Source organism: Aedes albopictus, chromosome 2, assembly GCF_035046485.1.
Source record: "Aedes albopictus strain Foshan chromosome 2, AalbF5, whole genome shotgun sequence".
Lineage (NCBI taxonomy): Eukaryota > Metazoa > Arthropoda > Insecta > Diptera > Culicidae > Aedes > Aedes albopictus.
Window position 1 is genome coordinate 378,721,442 of NC_085137.1, and position 20,532 is coordinate 378,741,973.

The window sequence follows — 20,532 nt, forward strand, 5'->3', positions numbered from 1 at the left end:
TCGCCGCCTTCTCACAGGCATAGTCTACGTGGCTGTTAAAGTTTAGCCGATCGTCGATCATCACACCCAGGTGCTTCAGCTCTCGCTTCGACGCTACTACGTGTTCTCCGACGGAGATTTCCACTCGCTGCACTGCCTTGCAGTTGCTCACCAAAAGTACCTCCGTTTTGTGGTGGGCTATCTTTAGCTTGACTCCATCCATCCAGTTTTCGATGATGCCGATCGATTCTGTCGCCAACATTTCCACCTCTTCCGGTGTCTCGCCTATTACCGATAGGACGATATCGTCCGCGAAACCCACGAGAACGACGCCTGTGGGTAGCTGCAACGTAAGCACTCCGTTGTACATAGCGTTCCACAGCGTTGGCCCGAGGATGGAGCCTTGTGGAACTCCCGCCGTCACTTTCATCCTCCTCTGTCCAGCTTCGGTGTCGTACACCAAGACTCTGTTCTGGAAGTAACTTTTCAAGATCTGACACAAGTAGTCTGGAACCCGCATTCTATGCAGTGCTACGGCGATGGCCTCCCAGCTGGCGCTATTGAACGCGTTCTTGGCGTCGATTGTGATTACGGCGCAGTGCCGGTTTCCTCTCCTCTTCTGTTTGGACGCCTTCTCGGCCTTCTCCAGAACCGTCCGGATAGCATCCACCGTCGACTTTTCCTTCCGGAATCCAAACTGCAGCTGTGACAGTCCACGTTCTCCTTCTGTGAACGGCACCACCCTGTTAAGGATGACCTTCTCCAGCAGCTTCCCAAGTGTGTCCAACAGGCATATCGGTCTAAACGATGCTGGATCCCCCGGCGGTTTTCCTGGCTTCGGCAGTAAAACCAGTTTCTGCACCTTCCATATGTCTGGGAAGTGGCCTTCTTCCAAACATTTCTGCATCACTGTCCTGAACATGTCGGGGTAAGCTAGGACCGCCGATTTTAACGCCACATTGGGGATCCCGTCCGGACCCGGGGCTTTGTTTCCTTTTAGTTTTTTCGCTACTGCCTCTAGCTCGGCATTGGAGACCTGTAGAGCTTCCGCACTTGCTTGTTCCTCCTCACCATACGGTGTTGGTGGCCACGTCGTTGGGTCGTGCTTCGGAAAGAGACCCTCCACGATTACCTTCAGCTTGTCTGGACACATTTCTGCTGGCGTCGCTGGACCTTTAATCTTTGCCATCACGACTCGGTACGCGTCACCCCAGGGGTTTGCGTCGGCCTCTCGGCATAGCTCCTTGTGACAGTTCGACTTGCTCATGATTATCTCCTTTTTAAATGCGGCTCTGGCTTCCTGGAACGCTAACTTCCGCTCCTTCCTATCCGGGGGGTTTCTTGCTCTCTGGTAGCGTCTTCTGGCTTTTAGACAGGCAGCACGGAGGGTGCCGAGTCTCTCATTCCACCAATGTGCAGGACGTCGTCTGTACCTAGGCTCCCGTTTTCGTGGCATTGTAGTGTCGCATGCCCTTGTAATCACTCTTGTCAGCTCTACCGCATCTAGATCTGGGGTGTCGCTGTCCGCACGGAGTGCCTCGACGAAGAGGTCCCTGTCGAATTGAAGTCTCCGCCGATCAGTACTGGCCTACGTCCAACCAGCTTGTCGGCTAACTCCTCCAGCATCCGGTCGAATTTCTCCGCTGTCCACCTTGGGGGTGCATAGCAGCTGCATATGAAGATACCGTTGATTTTGGCGATTACGAAACCTTCGTACGTGCTTGCAATCACTTCCTGAATAGGAAATCTTCCCATCACTTGTGTAGCAGCCGTTCCCGTGCTATCTGCCACCCAGTTGTTGTTACCGAGAGGAACTCGGTACGGCTCTGCAATAATCGCAACATCGCTCTTTGCTTCCGTTGTTGACTGCCTCAACAGTTGCTGTGCGGTATCACAATGATTCAGGTTGATCTGCATTATCTCCATTACTGTTGGCCTGCGATCGCCTTCTTATATGCAGGGCACTTGTATCCACCCGTCGAATGGACGTTTCCTTCTTCCGCTGTGCAAAGCATGCACTTTGGCGCTTGCGAGCAGTCCTTCGCAAAGTGTCCCTTCTCACCGCATTTTCTGCATTGTTCAGATCTGTCTGGGCCTTTGCAGTTGGCCAACATGTGTCCAAAGCCCATGCACTTGAAGCATCTCAACACCCGTTTGCGGTCACTCTTTGCTATTCGGGCGGCGACCCTCAGCGGGCACACCGAACACCCAACTCGTACCTTGCCTACCTTCAACAATTTGCTAGCCGCAGGCACCGACAGTCGAACGATCGCTGTTTGTGTGCCTTGGTACCCCTTCGTCAGACGGATCGTTAGAACCTCTTCTCCCAATTCGCATTGCGTCTTCAGTTCACGACCAAGCTCCTCCACTGTTGTGATCTCGTCCAGGTATCGGCATTCGATCGTTGCTTCCTGGCACAAAGCTTTCACGTTCCCACCATCCCCGACGAGGTCGCCCAATGACTTGGCGAACTGCTCTCGGTAGGCAGAACTTTTAATCGCCGGATCCTTCTTCAGCTCAAAGAGCATATCTCCTTGCTGAGTGCGCCTGGTTCTCACCACGTTCTCACCCAGTTCCTTCAACTCCGGATCCTCTCGGACTTTCTTGAGGATTGCTGCGTACGACTGTTGATCGTTTGCCTTGACCAGCAGGGCGTCTCCCATGTGTCTCTCTCGATGTGGCAGACGGCGTTCTTGCCTGTTCTCTTTGGATCTCCTTTCGTCTCGGGCCGGCTTTCTACCTTTTTCGATCCGATTATTCTCTTTCGTTTCCTCCTTTTTGGGCTGATTTTTCTTCTTCTCCTTGCGATTTTTGACGACGTTCCAATCGCTGTTGGCTCTCTCGTCGCTCAACTCCTCGCTACCTTGAACATTCTTTGTCTTCTTCGGGCGTTCCTCCTCGCCTGGTGTTTCTCTATCCCGCTTGTTCGAGTTCTTATTTCTGCGTCCTTTCGGCGTCTCCTGTAACTCCGTTGATGCTTCCACCGCCGCAATCTGCTCCAAAGCCAGCTTCAAAGCCTTTTCAGCAGTCTCAGCTCTCTTACGCAACGCTGTGTGCTCGCGGTCAGCTTCCAACACGGCATACCTGAGGCTCGACACCCTTTGCTTAATCTCAGTGTGCACGTTGTTACGGCCTTTTACGTATTCGTGCAGCTCGATGACCTTCCTGTTCAATTCCACCATTGACACCTTGGGCCTCGCAAGTTGTAGGCCTTCTTGAGTGGTGATGCTGCTCGGTGTAGACACCGGGGGCCCTCCTTTAGTGCTACCGCTTGGTGTGGACATTTGACTCGTTACCCCTTTTGCTCCGAAGAGTCCATGTTGCCCACCTCGTGGCGTGCTGCTGTTATCCGTTGCCGCGATACTAAAAGTTTCTACCGGCGAACGTGTCAACCTACTGCTCCTTATGAATGCGCTCGCATCCTTATCATCTGCTACCTCCGTTGTTGTGTAATTGTTGTTCTTCTCCATCTGGTTGGGTCCCCCCTCCAAGCCGCTATCTTCGCCCGTCGTAAGTAGTTGCCGTCGTGATCCCATGGTGATCTTTGCAAGCAGTGAGGCCATGCTAGGGTTGACACGGTCCTTTATGGGGAACCGTGTTCAGAGCCAGATCGGCACTAGTCAGGAATGTTCAACTGAGCCTACTTCCACCGGCTAAGGTGGCGAGTTCGGGACGTACTTGGAGGCCTGCCAAGGTTTTAACGGGACGGGGGCAACCATACCATTAGCCCACTCGCCGTTTCGGAAAGGTGTCACCCATTCTTACTAGGGTAATGGAATAGTACGGTTGTCAGCTCTGTAGCGTTTGGTAGTATATACGTATTCCTTGCTCGTGTCCATGTCCATGTGCTGCCAGTTTGCCATAATTAGGGTCTTACTGGCGTCGATCCTAATGTGCCGGTTGGCACGCCGGGTGTTTGGGCTAAGGCACTTTGGAAGCGGTACCAGGTCGCTTGTACGGAGTTGCTTGCAGATGTGTGGCTTTTTATGGGAATCCAACAGAGCCCACTGTTGAACCCCCGCCACATCCTAGGCATCCTCCTCTTGAGCTGTCTGGAGACCAGAAGCCCGGTCACTCCCCGAAGGAAGCGCCAAAGGTGGTAATTCACACGGGTGTGTGAACGGTTTTCGCTTCGGGAAGACTCCCAAGCTTCCACCCGACTCGCAGAAGGGGGGGTTCGTCAGGCCCCTGGACTCCTGTCCCTGCTGCCCCTATGATAGATGGGATGTGCGTGTGTGTGTGTGTGTGTGTGTGTGTGTGTGTGTGTGTGTGTGTGTGTGTGTGTGTGTGTGTGTGTGTGTGTGTGTGTGTGTGTATGTGCGTTACAAAAAAAAGTCACGCACGTTTCTCAGCCGTCTGTCAACCGATTTGAGTTCTCTTGGAAGCAAATGAAAGCTACTACATCCTAGTAGAACGCTATTGAATTTTTTTCGATTGGACGTTTGGTTACCGAGATATCTCTCGAAGAGTACTTATGAGTCATACTTCTAAACTTCTTAAGATTTTTAACCAAGTGTATCATAATAAATATTTCGGCCGTTTGTCAATCGTTATGGGTTCTCTTGGCACCAAATGAAAGCTACAGCATCCTAGTAGTTCGCCCAGCAATTTTATTTCGATTGGACATTTGGTTACAGAGATATCTTTCGAAGAGTACTTAGGATTTATACAACTAAACCTTTTGAGATTTTTGACCAAGTGTATCATAATAAATATCTTAGCCGTCTGCCAACCGATTTCAGTTATCCTGGCACCAAATGAAAGCTACAACATTCTAGTAGAACCCTATACAATTTCATTAGGATTGGACATTTGGTTATTGAGGTATCTTTCAAAGAGTACTTGGGAGTAATACAGGTTAACTTTTTGAGAGATTTTTGACCAAGGGTACCATAATAAATATCTCAGCCGTCTGTCAACCGATTTGGGTTCTCTAAGCACCAAATGAAAGCTACAATATCTTTGTATAAGGCCCTGCAATTTTATTTCGATTCGACATTTGATTACTGAGATATCTTACGAAGAGTATTTCAATAAACTCTTTTTTTATTATTATATTCACTTGTTATCTTGCATTAGTTTTTGACCAGTCTATAGGAAATTATTTTTCAATATATAATGCTGACCTCATACAAAGTGTATAAGGACTGTATCGGAAATTAACTATAAACATTCAAAATGCTCTATTTCGACGCACGGTTGATCTTTTCATTCCGGTTCTTCTATGAAATCTTCACAATATAGTTAAGTTTAGAACAGCTTGAAGATATTTGGAAAATGTTTAGTATAATTGAAAATATGGCTCAATGAGTATACCACACAAAATAACAGTCTGTACACACAGCATTTTAATTTTAATTTTTTTACGGTTTCAAACATCTCTAGCGAAAAAAATTTGTACGGAAAAAAATCTGGAAAATAATGATTATTACTAGCAGTTATGTACACATAACATATCACTCAAAACCGACTTTTAAAATTTTTACCTTGGATAGAAAAACCTTCAACATTAAGAATATGGTCTATCCCAAATAAACACCAACTTTTTGGTCGAACTTTGACGCTCTGTTTTAAATATCTTTAGAGGTTATAAAATTCCGTTCTCTGGCAAAACTACCTCTTCAATAGATTTAAATACATACCCAATCGAAAAAAATGCAAATTTTTCAACTTTATGTATTTTTAATTTGCGTAAACGTTCTTTGAAGACGCATAAAAAAAGAGTTCCTCGAAAAATGGCCTTTTTTCATTTTTAAGAATTGCCCTAAACTGCGGAGGAAATTTTTCTTGATAAAAATAATTTTCCTATATCATGAGCTTTCTGGAAAAGAATATATTTGCGCAAAAATAAGTGAAAAAATTAAATATTTTCCCACAGTTTTCGCAATTTTAAATTTTTAGGAGGTGTCCAAAATTTTAAAAACATGTGTGCAATCTTTGAGATAAAAGTCCAAATTAAATGATTATGTTTTGAAAATCAGAACTGCCATTCTTTATTTAAGAGATTTATATAGTATCTCCAAAAATAAAGTTATGTTTATTTCGAACAGATTATTTTTCAGGCAATTGTGAACGTTTATAGTTAATTTCCGATACAGTCCTTACTAGCAGGTTATTGTTTTCAACAAAATTATAAATAACAAATTACAAATACACAGGAATTTTATGGAAACTAACAATATGTTAAATGAAAGCTTTGAATTTATTGTGGGAAAATGCAAGAACCGGACAGCCAAAATAACTAGCTAATGCCAAAACTGATTAACTTAGTAGATGTATCATTTTTGTCCTTTCTACACCATAACAATGAATACCGTCTTACCCCTCTGGTTCGACACGTTTTAATACGACACTTTTTAACTCGTACCCCGCTTATACGACACATGTCGAATTAAAAAGTGTTCAAATGTCACAGTGATGTACACTGTAAATGTAAAACAGTTTGATATTGCGCTTATACTCGCACCCGCAGCAACTCCTCTTGCAGCCGCAAATTTCGGATATTCTGAGTTGGTGCTATTCAACACCCAAACCGCCTGGAGACCAACCGGAATGAACTGAGGATGGCAACAATCGTAGAAAGAACGAGCTTTTCATTCGCGCCTCCGTAATATTTAATGAAATTATGTTTCATAACTAATTGTGGAAACGACCGACTGATAGGCAGAATTTATCCCTCTACAATTGGCTTTTCGGTCCGGAAAATTATGAGCGGGGTGATTCTATTACATCCGACGTTTCGGCCCTTGGTTTGGGCCCTGAAGAAGGCCCAAACCAAGGGCCGAAACGTCGGATGTAATAGAATCACCCCGCTCATAATTTTCCGGACCGAAAAGCCAATTGTAGAGAGATATGTTTCATAACAAATCCAGAAATCAAAACAAAAACAAAAATAGAGTTGCCAAATTCCAATGAGCATGGTGGTGTAATGTGACCAGTTTGTCGAATTAAAAGTTTACCCCGGTTATACGACAACAGTCGGTGTCGTATTAGCGGGGTAATACGGTACCAAGTACTTCGGAGCTAATTCAATCGACTGATTAAGAGATATTAGACAAAATGTATCTCGCTGATTTTCTTACCCATTTGTTAATCGATTCAAGATCTTTTGGCAGTTAACAAAAGATACAACTAACAACTATTTTTTTTTAAATTTCACGCAAGATTCTAGAAAGTGTCTGGCATTTCTGGTAGTTTGGTCCATGGTCCATGATGCTATTTTGGAAACCAACCCACTAGATGCCAAACCCACAATATTTTCTAGAACTTTTGGTCCATCACACAAAATATATATGTTAAATACAAATAATACAACAATAGTTTTAATAAGTGTAAGAAGGGTTCTGTTCACCATAGGTGGATTAAATCGGGTTTTTATTATTTTATTAGCTTATTGTGTTAGGGCACCTCAATTGGTGTCCCTTCCGGGGATTGCTCTAGGATGTCCATCTGGGCTTCCTTCTGCAGATACTTCTTGTCCTTTCTTCTTTTTCTTCTTTACGGCTCCACATACCAACTGGAACTTGACCTGTCTCTTCAAGTGTTCTTCGGGAACTTAAACAGTTTAAGGCTTTCTTTGCCAGTCATTCGTCTAAATACCATCAACTCTGAAAGTATCTCTTAGTATTAGAATTTATACAGGATTCCTAGGAGCAATTCTTCAAGGTTTCCCTCAAGGAACTTCTGGTGGATTCTATAAAGAACATCAGGAGGACTCCCTGAAGAAACTTCTAGAGGATTTGAGGAAAAATAATCCTGGAAGATTACTAGACAATACTCATGACTAAACTTATGGGAGATTCTCAGGAAACGCAGTAAGAAATCGGGGAGGATTATTATTATTATATTATCTTTATTAACGAGATTTCCAGCCCAAGGCTGGTTCATCTAACAATCATGGGGCAAGATGAGAAATAGAATCCTTTTGGAAAATTTTTTGGAAGTATTTATAACCAAAGTTCCAGTAGTAGTAGGTGTTTCTACTGCGCATAAATACCAAAACAAAGTCCTATAGGAACCTTTCTAAGAAATTTTTGGATGCGAGACATTCCAGGGAAAAATGTCATTAGAAACTCTTTAAAGAATCCAAGAAAGAATGTCTGATGGAATTCTAGAAAAAACTGTTGAAGGAATCCTAGAAAGAAATTCTGGAGGAACCCCAGAAAGAATCCCTGGAGGGTTTTCAGAAAGTAATCTTGGAAGAAATCCCGTAGGGAATTCTGAAGCAACGGAGAAACTCCTATGTTTCAAAAGTAAATTCTTGGTGAATCTCCAAAGCAACTATTGGATGAATTTTAACAGGATACCTAGGTTAAATCCCAGAATGATTTTCTTAGCTCACTTTGTGCATTAGGTCCATTCTAGCTCAAGCCGTACACTTCGTCAGCGAGCTGTTCCCAACAGAATGCTTTAGGAAAGTTGATAAATTCCAATTCCTGGTGGAATATTTGAAGATATCCCCATAGAAACTCCAGGAGAAATTTTAAAAGAGACATCTAGGTTGATTCGAGAAGAAATTTATGAAGAAATCATAACGGACCTCTTTTCACTAAAAATTCTTATCGAATTCCAAAAGATAATCATGCGGTATGGTAAGGTAACCTAGAAGAACTCTGGAGGAACTTCTTGAGGAATCCAATATTCTGGAGAAGCTACAAGTGATTGCTTAGAAAAAAATCATGGATTGGACGAAACTTTTATAGGAATCTGTGAAGATGATACTCGTGGAGAAATGCCTTCCGGAAGGAAGTAAACATATCCTTTTATGTTAGGATATGGAAATTACGTTCCTGGAAGTATGTCATATTTTAAAACGTCGATCCGGATACTGGAACTGTAATATGTGGCATTCTTGCGTTCAACGAAAATAAATTTTCAAAAATGTGGTCACACATGTGGTCAAAACCTCTTGTCGGCGTCACAGTCAGAAAACTGTAATTTGAACTGTGCAACCAAGATGTGCCAAAAGACATAAAAAAAAACAAATAAATTTCATAGTAAACTGCATATTTTAATTTTGGAATGTGTTCTACAGTAAAACTTCAAATTCATATTAAAATATTGCGAAATATTGTGCCAAAGAAAATTATTCCGTTTTTATCACTATTCCGTTTTTGTCAACTGAAATTCGCGGACCGTGTTGATAAAAACGGAACATACCTGTATTCAGAAGTTCTTCTAAAGATTCCTTCAGAAGTTTCTCCAGGAACACCTCAGAAATTTATTGATGGTTTTATACAAGAATTCTAGCAGTACCTTTGGCTGTAATTACTGCTGGAATTTTGTCAGACATTTTTAAGGCTCAAATGAGAATCGCATGTTATTTAATGGGCTGCAAAACGGTGAGTCGATAAGGAGAGCGTCCAACACAGCTCTGGTCCTCACAAGTTCTTACCTCATGCTTCCACGGGTCAAGCGATGACAAAGACCGCCAGCTAAGAGTTGTGTGCTTAGCTAGTAGTGCAGCCTGGGCACTGCTGTCCTTCTGACTTCAGCTAGATTGAGGAGGTACGATTCGAGCGTTTGTTCACCAAGGAGGTGCGGCTCAAACAGCGTCTGTTCTGGCATCCAGCGGCTGAGTAAGAAACGCTGCACCACGCCCAGCTAGATCCAAGGTGGTAGCCCCATCAGCGTGGTCGTCCTAGTGTTGGTTGGGACGTTAAACAGCACTGGCACGATGGCCCTCCGGCGAGACAGGAGTGTTGGTGTAGGCCCAATAAGCCACCCGTAAAAATCCCCATTGCGAATAACATAGGAGAAAATACGACTCGATACAATCGACAAAGACCCACGCGACGAAATAAGGACTACGATTGGAAACTTGGAACATGGAATTGCAAGTCACTAGGTTTCGCAGGATGTGACAGGATAATCTACGACGAACTACATCCCCGCAACTTCGACGTCATGGCGTTGCAGGAACTTTGTTGGACTGGACAGAAAGTGTGGAAAAGCTGGCATCGAGCCGCTACCTTCTACCAAAGCTGTGGCACCACCAATGAACTGGGAACAGGATTTATAGTGTTGGGCAAGTGCGACAACTTGTGATCGGGTGGCAGCCGATCAACACAAGGATGTGCATGTTGAGAGTTAAGGGCCGTTTCTTCAACTACAGCATCATCAACGTCCACTGCCCACACGACCTGATGACGAGAAAGAAGCGTTCTACGCGCAGTTAGAGCAAACATACGATGCTTGCTCGCTGCGTGACGTGAAAATCGTTGTCGGCGACATGAACGCGCTGGTAGGAAGGGAGGAAATGTACAGACCGGTAATCGGTGCGAAACAGCCTGCACGCCGTATCGAATGATAACGGCCAGCGATGAAACTTTGCAGCCTCCCGTGGTATGGTAGTCCGAAGCACCTTCTTCCCCCGCAAAGATATCCACAAAGCCACCTGGAGATCACCCGACCATCAAACAGAAAGCCAAATCGACCACGTTCTAATCGATGGTAAATTCTTCTCGGATATAACCAATGTCCGCACATACAGCAGTGCGAATATAGATTCGGATCACTACTTGGTCGCTGTATGCATGCGCTCAAAACTTTCGACAGTCATTACCACGCGTCGAAGTCGAACGCCGCGGCTCAACATCCGGCTGCTGCGTAACGTAGAAGTGGCTCAAGACTATGCGCAGCAGCTACCAACGGAAGAGCAGCTTGGCGCAGCTACAATTGAAGATGGCTGGAGGGACATCCAATCTGACATAGGTAGTACCTCGGCTACAGCACTAGGCTTCTCGAATCCGAATCACAGAAACGACTGGTACGACGGCGAACGTGAACAGTTGAAAAACGAGAAGAATGCAGCATGGGCGAGAATGCTGCAACGCCGTACGAGAGCGAATGAGGCACGTTACAAACAGGCGCGGAACAGGCAGAACTCAGTCTTCCGGAGGAAGAAGCGCCAGCAGGAAAACGAGATCGCGAAGCGATGGAAGAGCTGTACCGCGCTAAGGACACACGAAAGTTCTACAAGAAGCTGAACCGCTCGCACAGAGGCTTTGTGCCACAAGCCGACATGTGCCGAGATAATCACGGGAATGTTCTCACGAGCGAGCGTGAGGTGGTCGAGAGGTGGCGGCAGCATTACGGTGAGCACCTCAATGGCGACGTTGCAAGTACCGAAGGTGGCGTGGTAACAGATCTAGGAGTATGTGCAAAGGACGAAAGGCTTCCGGCCCCTGACCTTCAAGAGATTGTGGAGGAGGTTGGCTGGTTGAAAAACGACAAAGTCGCTGGAGCAGATCAACTACCAAGCGCGCTTCTAAAATACGGTGGAGAAACACTGGTGAGAGCATTACACTGGGTCATTACCAAGATTTGGGAGGAGGAAGTATTACCGGAGGGTGGATGGAAGGTATCGTATGTCCCATCTACAAAAAGGGCGACAAGTTGGATTGCGGGAACTACCGCGCGATCCCACTACTGAGCGCTGCCAACAAGATACTCTTTCAAATTTTACGCAGCCGTCTATCACCGATTGCAAGAGGGGCAATATCAGGCTGGATTTATGGATGAACGCGCTACAACGGACCAGATGTTCACCATCCGCCAGGTGTTGCAGAAATGCCGCGAATACAACGTGCCCACACATCACTTGTTCATCGATTTCAATCGGCGTATGATACAATCGATCCAGAACAGCTATGGTAGATTATGCACGAATACGGATTCCCGGATAAACTGATACGATTGATCAAGGTGACGATGGATCGAGTGATGTGCGTAGTTCGAGTATCAGGGACACTCTCGAGTTCTTTCAAATCTCGCAGAGAGATACGGCAAGGTGATGGTCTTTCGTGCTTGTTGTTCAACATTGGTCAAGAGGGGGGATAATCATGAGTGGAACGATTTTCACGAAGTCCGTTCAGCTGCTTGGTTTTGCTGATGATATTGATATTATAGCTCGTAAATTTGAGACGATGGCGGAAACGTACATCCAACTAAAGAGTGAAGCCAGGCGAATCGGATTAGTCATTAATGTGTTGAAGACAAAGTATATGATGGCAAAGGGCTCCAGGGAGGAATCACCGCGCCGCCCGCCACCCCGAATTTCTATAGACGGTGATGAAATCGCGGCGGTTGAAGAATTCGTGTACTTGGGTTCACTGGTGACCGCCGACAACGACAACAGCAGAGAAATTCAGAGACGCATTGTGGCAGGAAATCGAGCTAACTTTAGACTCCGCAGAGCTCTACGATCGAACAAAGTTCGCCGTCATACGAAGCTCACTATCTACAATACGCTGATTAGACCGGTAGTCCTCTATGGGCACAAAGAATGGACCCTACGTGCAGAGGACCAACGCGCACTTGGAGTTTTTGAACGGAAGGTGTTGCGTACCATCTACGGCGGAGTGCAGATGGGAGACGGGACTTGGAGAAGGTGAATGAACCACGAGCAGCATCAGCTGTTGAGAGAACCAACCATCGTCCACACCGCGAAAATCGGGAGGCTACAGTGGACGGGTCATGTCATCAGGATGTCGGATAGCAACCCGACTAAAATGGGTCTCGAGAGTCATCCGACCGGTACAAGAAGACGTAGTGCGCAGCGTGCTAAGTGGGTCAACAAAGTCGAGGACGATCTGTGGATCCTTCGCAGAGTGCGGAACTGGAGATACACAGCCATGGACCGAGTAGCATAGAGAAGGCTACTATGTACAGCAGAGGCCGTTCAGGCCTTAGTATGACCGGTAAGTAAGTAAGCGTTTCCCGTATGCTGTTGCTACTAGTTGCTCTAGTTGCACTCTATCACTGTCGCTGATTTTGATAGGCCGATTGCGATCCAAGTCAGCGTGCGCTCTATTGAGTCACCGTCAATTTCCTTATTCCATCAGAACCTGACTGACTTTGATGGTGTAGGGATATCAATGATAGGCCATCTTTAAAATTCGATTAAAAATTCAAATGAAGATTCACCAAGATGACATTTTAATATGTATGTGGTACAAAATAAGTTTTGCATGTTGGTCATAAAAAAGTTCGAGTTTTGGCGAAAACCACTAAAATATCACATCAGTTGCAATGATTTTGATCTAGAGTGCGGGTCAATATCAAGTTGTTGCCTGTCATTGTCGTTTTGATATTGAACGGCCTGGAGTGATAGTGACGATTGTGCAATATCAGTAGTCACCTGATAAGACTGATATTGCGCAACTCTGTGGGTTATTTTCACTACCTTCCGGTCTTTTTCAGCTAGTATCATCTTAAGGACGTTCAACTAGGTTCTTGCCCTTCCTTGCAGCCTTTTCTGTACACTGATCTGTTGAATGTTTACTTCTAGCTAGGTGCATTACAAATCTTTTAAATAATTCTACTCACGAATTCCATTAATTGCTTGAAGATTGTGATTATCCTTTACTAAGGACGATGCAGTAGGATTTCCTAGGTTGAGCCTAAAGTCCATGCACTTACATTGGCCAACAAAGCTCGTAAAAGACGACTGGCCGGTTCTGCACGCTTATCGTTAAATTTAATCAGCCCTGCAGAACCCAAAATAATCACGATTTATTCAGGACATTAACTGTAGCAAGCCTCATAGTCTCATGGGCATGGGAAGCAAATTCATATCCTTGCAAGTAATCGCATCTTCATCGGTACTGGTGCAGTTTAATTGCATCCTTTGTTTTTATTATCTCTTTCTACACACATTATCGGAGCAATAAAAAACATATTTACGACAATTAAACGACGAGCTGTTGATGGATCCAGCGTTACGTTGTTGGGTGTCCGATGATGGCACCCACCGATGACCGTTTACGGACATTAAATTTCGAGTCAATTATTTTGCATTGTAAATCTTTTCTCGTTGTGGTTTTGCCGGGCAGTGGGTGCTTCTTTCAAAGCAACTGCTTGCTGGCGGGTCGCATCACCGTTTGACATGAATTAAACACTTCTCGGTAGACCTACCTATACTGGCCAAAGGGCAGGCACACTCATACACGAAGATAGTCCTGATACATAAATAATCTCAAGGAAGCCGATATGCGAACAGTGTTTCAATCTTCGCTTCAATATCAGTCATGAGTTGCGTCCTCTAAAAAATGTTATCGAAAAATGGAAATTTCTCGAGAAATTTATAAAATTGTAATTATTGAAGACAATTTTAAAATTTTGGCTTTTGAGCTTTTGTGAATCCACGCAACGGTGGCCAATTTGAACCAGCAGCCCACTGTGCGCAGTCTAACACGACGCGTAGTCGAAGAAGCGACTCCACTTGTCCCTGAGTGTGCTGGCAAGAACGGTGAACCCAGGTGGACGCATCCGAGGTGCGGTAGAGGACAAAATCGCATCGCTAGGTGCAAATAGGAATGTAATGGAGGAACTTGTCGTACGCGCTTTTTATTGTTACGGGCATTATTGAGGCGGTGCAAATTTGAGCATTACCGTATGCAAAGCGTGATCTCGTTCGCATTTAATTGCTAGAGTGCGTACGTACACTCTAGCCGTAGCCGCCACCGACCGACCGACCGACGACGACGACAACAACGATATGTCAACGTAGGATAAGGAATAAAACAGTTGCGAGGGGCATCAGTTAAGGTAAACGGTATGTGAACGGTTGACTGAGTTTGAATGACCATATGTGCGCTTGACCGGGCTAGCCATCATCGGTAGACTCAATCGGAATCTAATCTTGTTGGATGGATTTATTTTTAAAACTGTGCCCAGCCTTCGACGCGAGCAGATTTACGAAAACTTAGTACTAGTCGCCAAATATTTATATGCAACTAGTTGGGATGTCGTGGGTATGTGATTAGGTTGAGGTTTATACTGTCCTGTGGAAGGTTTCTTGAAGGCAATTGTTGTGTTGAATGCAAATCGTTGTTTCGTTTTGTATCACATTAAAATCTATTGAGGTAATTAATGTTATATTTTCTGTAACTTTTAAACCAATTTCGTAGCCAGAAATGCATTCGGATTTTTCTTATAAATGAATAATGTTTTATCGCCATTTTGAGTGACGTTAGTCCCTATGGTACCGACATCTGTGAGCCGCTAAAGATGATATAAATGTGTTCCAACATACTTAACGGTATTTAAGTACGTGTATCATTGGCGCCCAGTAACATTTAAGGGGCTGTTCATAAACCACGTAGACCAAATTTTGGTCATCTCAGAAACCCACCACCTTTCCTCTCCTAGACTTTTGTCCATACAAAAAATTTATCCACCTACAAGTCTACGTGGTACATGAACGGCCCCTAAGAATCAACCGATGGATCATATGGCATGTTGAGAACAAAGTATGAAGTTGGTTTGAAGCTCCGATGAACGGCTGTTCGGATTCGTATGAATTTGATCATCTTGTGAATATTAGAGTGATAAAACAGGGACAGTGATAAAATCGAGAAACATATTTGTTTTCCACACTTGATTTTTGTAATTTATTTAAAACAGTTACTTTCCTTACCGGTCAGACTAAGAGGCCTGAGTTGCCTCTGGGGCTGTCCATAAACCACGTGGTCACTTTTTCCTGAATTTTAGACAGCCCCCCACCCCCTCCGTGGTCTTGCGTGGTTTCAGGCTAAAAGTCACCCAAAATATTTAATATTATCGAATCTTTCAATTGCAATTAATAACTGATACCCCAGTACTTGTTTTAAAAATATAAAACTAGAGGAAATACTGTTAAATGGAAAAATATTAAGAAAATTCGCCTAAAAACTATCAAAGTTACCCCGTTTTACGGTAACAAGCTGTATGCAAGATAATGAGTGACCATTTGGGCGACTTAAATAACTAGATACCTTAGAAATGCTTCAGATATTTTCTCAAAGATTACTTCATGGATAGCTTCCAGATTTTCTTAACTAACATTTTAAGGAAATTTTGGAAAAAAAAACTGCGCGTATTTTGGGCAGTTGCGATGGGGATCGCGATCGGGTGACATTGTTCGAAGGAAAAAGTGACACGTGTTTGGGGCAGGTGCACATTGTCCATCCTCATGAAGTGATAAAAATTGATGCACACTGTGAAAGTCTAAAACGGCGCATTAGAGAATCGCCCAAAACCGCATGTTGGACTTACCTGATCGACCGACTACTTACGATTGATCTGTGCTCAGTGGTGGCACCGCAGTCGTGGTCTAGACGATGCCGAAGAGTACGATGACACGAAGACGCACCGAGCTGTTCGTGTTGTTTGTAGACCGTTGGTAACATTGCAGGTGACGTGTTGCAAGATGCATGTTTCGGTACTGGGGGTAAAGGGATGGGATATTCTACTCCAGTGGTTTCCAATCCCCACATCACTCCTCTTCTCGCAAGATGAAAAAAAAAGAAAAAAAAAACCCTGAATGTACAGTTAAATTTTATTGGTGACCTCAGAATAAGGAAAAAAATCTTAAGTTGTTCTCAGTATGAGTTAATTGTCTTCTACCATACAAACATAGTCTTGTAAATGGCTAGGGGCCTTTCTGTTCCTTGCAGCCCTTTGGACCGGGTTTCCGTGCTTGTGCTCCCACGGCAGAGTATCTTTATTAGCTGACCGAGACCGCCATTCAAACACTTTCTTAGTCTGTGAGACATGGCGTTTGATAATTCGCCCTTTGTCGTCACTGAGCACAATATTTCCATTGTTTTGTTGCATGACCGTATAACGCTGTGTTCCAAACCTTGAATCTCCTTTCGTCCGGGTTAGTCGCTCCACTATTACAGTATCTCCAGGCATCAGCTGACATTTGCGAGCTCCCCAATGGGTATCCTCACGTTCTTTAGCTTTAAGCTTCATTTCACGGTCTCTCTCATTCAGTGCGTCATCATCGTGATCTGGTCTGTCTCGGTTGAAGAGTGGCAGTCCACGTTTAATCCTTCTTCCACGCATGATTTCTTCGGGGGCAATTTTCGTTACGGTGTGGGAAGCTGCGTTATGCGCTTGAATGGCAGCTTGTAACTCCTCATTGTAATTTGATCCGGTAGAGATAGCAACAGCCATAGCTTTGTTGATTATTTTCAGGAAGTTCTCAACCATGCCGTTTTGCTGAGGGAAATGTGGTGTTGAAAAAATGGCCTTGATTCCTCTTTCATTACAAAACTGACTATAATCATCTCCGTTAAACGGAGGCCCATTATCGCTCTTCATACTTTCCGGAAATCCCTCTCTTTCGAAGATGTCGTCGAGCACTCTTTTGGTTTGCTCGAAACTGGTAGAATTTACAGGACGGGCAATTACGTACCGAGAGCGATAATCAACCACCACCAGGATGTAGACTCCTCCGAACTTATCGTACGGCCCATTGAAATCAAGAGCGATGGTTTCCCAGGCAGTCTTTGGAACTACGGTACGCACCATCGGGGCGGGTTTTTTCGGACGTCCATTTACCGCACATGACTGGCAAGCTTTGACCCAATTTTCAGCATCTCCTGCCATTCCTGGCCACCATACACGCTCTCGCAAGATAGACTTAAGTTTAGCAGCTAATGGGTGTCCTTTGTGAGCTACGCTATAATATACTATAAATACCCCCCTATCCATGGATCGCATCACCGACCCAACGGTGACTCCCAGATCTCCCATCCTTTCCGTCTAACAAATACCCCAGTCCGTGCTGGATGTGGGGATGCAGAGGTGATCTCGGTCTTTAGTAGCAACAATCAGCACACTCTAACATTCGTTTCCCTTCCCAACTGACTATAGGAACGTGGCCGGCGCCGGTATTGATCCAAAATGTATGAGCTGCTAGAATTGCACTTTGAGAATAAGTGGAGTGTCCCAGCCCTTATTCATTTGGATCTCAGTGCAATTGGTACCAGCTCAGATCTATAACGGAGTAGCAACCATTGACATGTATAGTCAGATTTGATCGTTGATCGTTTGATCGTAATGGGTGTCCTTTGTGAGCTACGCTCAATGCTTTCTCATGTAGTGACTTAGGAATTACAGCACGACCTCCCTTCAAAATTACTCCATTTTTAACGCATAGTTCATCCCTTACAGAATAAAATCTGCTGAGTTGTTTTGGCCATTCTCCAATTCGTAGAGCATTTGACACCTTCATTAGCAGTTCATTTTGTTCGGTAGCCGCATGAATCTCATCTTCCGTCAAAAAAATTACGCTGTTAGCCTCCAGGCAAGCAATTTCCTATGGGCTCGTATCCTCATTAAACGGTTCGTCCTCCCCTCCATAAAGACGCAATGACGGATCAGCAATATTGTCTCTCCCACGAATATACTCAACCTCGTAGCTATATGGGCTCAACCTCAGAGCCCACCCATCTGCTCTGGTCAGTGCCCTCTTTGAATCCTCCCGAGCTATTGAGGATAAAACTTACTCCTCTGGCATCCGTTCGTAGAACAAAGTGCCTCCCCAGTAGGAAGAACGAGAAATACTCTACCGCCCATACAGCACCTAATGCTTCCCTCTGGTTTTGAGCATACTTTTTCTCCGTAGCAGTCAAAGCTTTAGAGGCAAAGCTGATGAACCTCTTAGTTCCATCTGAACTTTCTTGAGTTGGCACGGCTCCTAGTGCCACTGGAGAAGCGTCTGTGTAGAGTACAGTCTTATCGTTCTCAGAAAAATATCCCAACGCAATCGTGCAGTTGGCTATTTTTGCTTTAGTTTTCTCAAATGTTTTGGTTTGTTCTGGGCCCCACTACCACGCATGAGACGTGGTTACTTTCCACAGCGGACTTTTCAAATCGGTAAAGTTTTCGATATATGAGCTCACATAGGCACCAGCCCAAGAAAACTCCGGAGCTCAGATACGGTCGATGGCTCCCGGAAGTTTTGGATATTGGCAACTTTGGCTTCGTCGACATGAAAGCCGTCCTTGTCCTGTTCATGGCCCAGAAACTTGATTCGGTCTCGGTCAAATTCACATTTCGATGTGTTCAGTGTGAGGTTATTTGCTCTTAGTGCCTGGAGTACTTGAGCAACTGTCTTCCTTAAGCTTTCCAGGGTGTCTGCAAATATCAGCATATGTATCGTCAATGTATACGATAACATTGTCGATTCCTTCCAATATGCGGGTCATTTCCCGTTGAAAAAATTCGGCAGTTCACCCCAAACATAAGCCTCGTAAAACGGTACATCCCATTTTCTGCGAGAAAGGTGGTTAACTCCCGAGATTCCTGAGTCAGCTCCAAGTGGTAGTACGCGCTAGTTAAATCCAGTTTAGTAAAGTACCTTGCTCCGTTCAATTTCGTCTTCATTTCGTTGAGTACGGGCAGGCGGAAATATTCCCTTTTTATAGCCCAATTCGGCGCCCGCATATTGACCACCAGCCTGAAGTCCTCCTTGCCTTTTGGGACGGCCGACATACCGCTAATCCATTGCGGGGCAGTGGTGCCTTTTTCTATTATCCCTCTAGCTTCCATTTCGTCGAGTCTTGCTTTTGTTGCCTCCCTGAATGCAGCGGGTACGTTGAAGTAAGCGTTGCGTACCGGCGGCACAGATCTGTCAATACTGAAGTTGACCATTACACCACAGGAACCTTCGGAAAATGTCAATGTCACCGTTTTGTTCAGAACAATTCACTGCTTGTCCGACGAGCAACAACTTCAAGTCGCTGGCAGTTTCACGGCCCAACAACGACCTACCTCCTTTAGGAATCACCAAAAATTTGGCCCGAACTACTGGCTTACAACCTTTAACCTCTATCTTCGCCCAAAAAATCTTTGTAACAGCCATTGGTTGATCGGCGGCGTATGCTTTGAGATGAGGGTAAACCATGCGATCAGCGAACTCTAGATGCACGGAGCCATTTTTAACCTGCGTTTCTAAGCACTCCCAATCTTTACCCCCAATCACATTTGCATCTGCACCGGAATCAATTAAGAATGATATTGGTTCCGATGAGCCTACGCAACAGTTCACTAGAACATCAGATAGTGACAGCGAATAGATCAACCGTAAACGAAATGAGAACATACAAGGGAAAAATAATCAATAAGTCTGGTTTGATTTTGCATCTGGCGTTCATCGCCTTTATTCAAAAGACATCAAAAATCAATCAAGCGAAACAAATGATAATCATACCTGCTCTTCCTTAACGGGCTCTTCAACTTCCCTTGAGAAACCAAGATTGCTTAGCCGCTTCTTCCGACATGTGACAGAGAAATGGCCACGCTCGTTGCACGTGTTGCAGTTCCTGTAGAGGGCTGGGCAAGGCTTCCCATTGTGCTTGGGACGCTCGCATCGGAAACAACGGATGTGTTTCCCAACGAATCTGCCTTGGTAGTCTTTACGCTTGTTCGGTGGCCCATTTGCGCGACTCCGATCTTCCGAGTTCCATCCGCTTGACGATGTTCTTTTCTGCCCTGCCTGCTGATAACGCGGTGTACTTGCAACGTGCATTATATCCTCCAACCTTGCCTCCGACTTGGAAGGGCCAGCATTGATATTGAATGCCTCAGCTCGAGTGGCTGCTTGAACGATAGTTTGGGTATCATGGTTGTACGTTCTCGCTGCATTGGCGACATCTCGGTTGCTCATTCCCTGGAGTATTTCAGAACGGATGAACCTGTTCTCATCATTGCCATACCCGCACATGCCAGCTTTCCCTACCACTCTTGCGTAGAATGTTACCACAGACTCACCAGGCT